Source organism: Galeopterus variegatus, unplaced genomic scaffold (assembly GCF_000696425.1).
Source record: "Galeopterus variegatus unplaced genomic scaffold, G_variegatus-3.0.2 Scaffold4304, whole genome shotgun sequence".
In the NCBI taxonomy this organism is placed as follows: Eukaryota; Metazoa; Chordata; class Mammalia; order Dermoptera; family Cynocephalidae; genus Galeopterus; species Galeopterus variegatus.
This window is the reverse complement of record NW_007730415.1, coordinates 27,233-30,102: the sequence shown is the minus strand read 5'-3', so window position 1 is coordinate 30,102 and position 2,870 is coordinate 27,233. Positions and strand designations below refer to the sequence as shown.

At 44.5% G+C, this 2,870-nt stretch overlaps 1 pseudogene; it reads left to right on the top strand.

The window, feature by feature from the left end:
• Positions 1 to 570: 570 nt before the first annotated feature.
• On the top strand, positions 571 to 1,422 carry LOC103602792 (annotated as a pseudogene).
• The last annotated feature ends 1,448 nt before the right edge of the window (positions 1,423 to 2,870 follow it).

Below are 2,870 nucleotides of genomic sequence, written 5' to 3'. Positions count from 1 at the left end.
TGTAAGCAAATTGTGTGTGTGTGTGTGTGTGTGTGTGTGTGTGTGGAGTTGGTGCACATGTGCCATAATGTATCTTTTTAGTTTTGTTGCTATTCTTGTGTTCTTCAGAGAGAGAGAGAGAGAGAGAGTTTTAGTGAAGCAGGTGGGCAGGCGTCTGCCTCAGGCATCCACCCAGTGTGGCCATGCTTTCAAACCTATGGCTCCAAGGACCTTTTGGCTGGTTACCTAGTTCATAGAACTGCACGAAGAGGTCTGGTGACCCAGCCTGGCATATGAAGGGTTTGTGACCCAGTCTGTGAATGGGCTTGAGCGGTCTGTGGGCTCCAGACCCAGCCTTAGCTTGACAATTGGCCCAGCTGGTGCAGGATTACAGGCAGGTAAAAGAGCCTGACAACTAGCGTGGTCATGTAGCTAGACAATTGGTGTCACAAACAGGACTAAGAGCACTACAATTGGTGACATCAGCAGGATTACAGGCAGGTAAAAGAGCTCAACAATTGGCCCAGGTGACAGGATTCCATACCCTAGCAGTAGCCACACACCATCATAACTTAAAGGAAAACTTTAACAATGTCTGGAGGCCTTGATGTCCTACAGATGAAGGAGAAGATGTCCTCAAATTCCTTGCAGCAGGAACCCACTTAGGTAGCACCAACCTTGACTTTCAAATGCAACAGTAACTCCGCAAAAGGAAAGGTGAAGGTATCTATGTCATAAATCTGAGGAGGACCTGGAAGAACCTTCTGCTGATGGCTCCTGCCGTTGTTGCAGTTAACCCAGCAGATGTGTTATATTTTCCAGGAGTACTGGCCAGCAGGCCATCCTGAAGTTTATAGCTCCACTGGGCCCACTGCTATTGCAGGGTGCTTCACCCTGAGACTCTTCATTAACCAGATCCAGGCAGTCTTTGCATTAATGCTCTTAGGGTTGGCCACCAGCCTCTCACCGAGGTGTCTTAAGTCAACCTGCCTCCCCTCTCTGTGTAGCACAGATTCACCTCTGATCAATGTGGACATTGCCATCCCCTGCAATAAAAAGGGGGCTCTCTCAGTGGGTCTGATGTGGTGGATGCTGGTTCAGGAAGTTCTGTTCATGCGTGGCACCATCTCACATGAACACCCAGGGGAGGACACATCTGATCTCTACTTCTTTTGAGATCTTGAAGAGCTTGACAAGGAAGAGTAGGCCACTGCTGAAAAGGTTGTGTTCAAGGAGGAATTTCAAGGTGAATGGACTGCTCTAGCTCCTGAGTTTACTGCTACTGAACCCAAGCCTGGAGATTAGTCTGAAAGGCAGGTGCCCTCTGAGCCTGTTCAGCAGAACTTACTGAACACCAGGGCCCTCAGCCTACCTGAAGATTGGTCTGCAGCTCACACTGCTCAGGCCACTGAACGGGTAGGAATGCCCACTGAATGGGCTTAAACTGCTCTTCCATGGGTTCTTAAACAGAAAATGAAGCAGAGAGGATCAGAAATCATGTGGCCAAGCTGAGAGGTCATAAAGTAGCAGGGTGCAGACTGGAATATATCTGTAGACTGCAGATGTTTTATTTATTCAATTTTCTTTTTAGTGTTTAAAAATTGATGCAACCATTTTAAAATCGGGATTTCACACAAAGATTTGGATTTTATCTTTTTGAGCAATCAGCTAGCAGTGGGCCAGCATTCTTATATGGGCACAGTTGGGGACCTGCTACCTGCAGATGGGCTGGCACTCTCCAAGTTTCCACAGCCCCATCCCCCACTGCCTTCTTCTCACGGAGCCTACCCACTCCTGCTATTTGTTTTGCTGCTTGTACCATTGGTTTTCTCAGATCCAAGAAGCTATTCACACGCAACTGATTTCCTTAGTTATGTTACCTGCCCATTCCTTACAGGCATTTATGTTTATGGCCCCAGCTATTCTTAATGTCCTCATTTATGAAGTAAAAGGGATAAATTAGGAGATCTTTTTCAAATCAAACATTTCATGATCCTATTGTCTATTTCTATTTATAAAAGCAGACGTAAAGGGAAAATGGATTAACGAGAATAAGGAGAGATTTGTGGTGGGCATGAGATAGAACAGCTAGAAGAAAATGTGAAACATTGTACCTTATTATCTGATGCAGGTTATGAACTCTTTTTATCTTTAATGTAAAGAATGATAATCCTTTACATCTGTGCCATGCCTTAATACTTTTGAAAGTGCTATCACATAAAAGAACTTCTCCGAGTTTGTTTCATGAAGCTCTTCTTTTAGAAAAGGACATGCGTGGTAGGTGATAGATAATCCCATTTAGGATGAACCTCATTGTGGGTATAGGGGGCAAATTAAAGGCCTTATAATGGTTTCTTCTGGCTGTATAATTCTATTTTTCATCAGGGCTATGGCATTTTCTAAAAGAGTAGTAAGTACACTGCAAAGTAACGAGGCAATTGGAACAGTTTAATACAACAGTGGTTTAACACAGGTTCCCACTTATTGTATTAATTTATGAGGCAGGGGGTATCAGGAATCACGCAGCTTACTACAATTATTTTCATTCAGTATAGTCAACCTAAAACACACCCTGATGTTTAGAAATAGCTGGACAAACCGGGCTGATTTCTGTTAAGCCAGGCCTCAGATAAGCACTACCATGTGTGTAAAAGTCATTGGCAGATTTTGCATTTTCCACCTTTGTTTAGATTTGTAGGAGAATCATGTCAGGAAGAGTATACAACCTGGAAGAGTAGTGTGGTGCCTGAGAAAGAACACGGACCTCAAATTTCAGAAGCCTGAGTCCTGGGCTTGTCACTTATCCTTTGTGTGACCTTGCTGATCTATAGAACAGGAGGATCACATCAGCAAACCAAGCCTCTCTTGTGTGCCAGGACACATGGACCCCC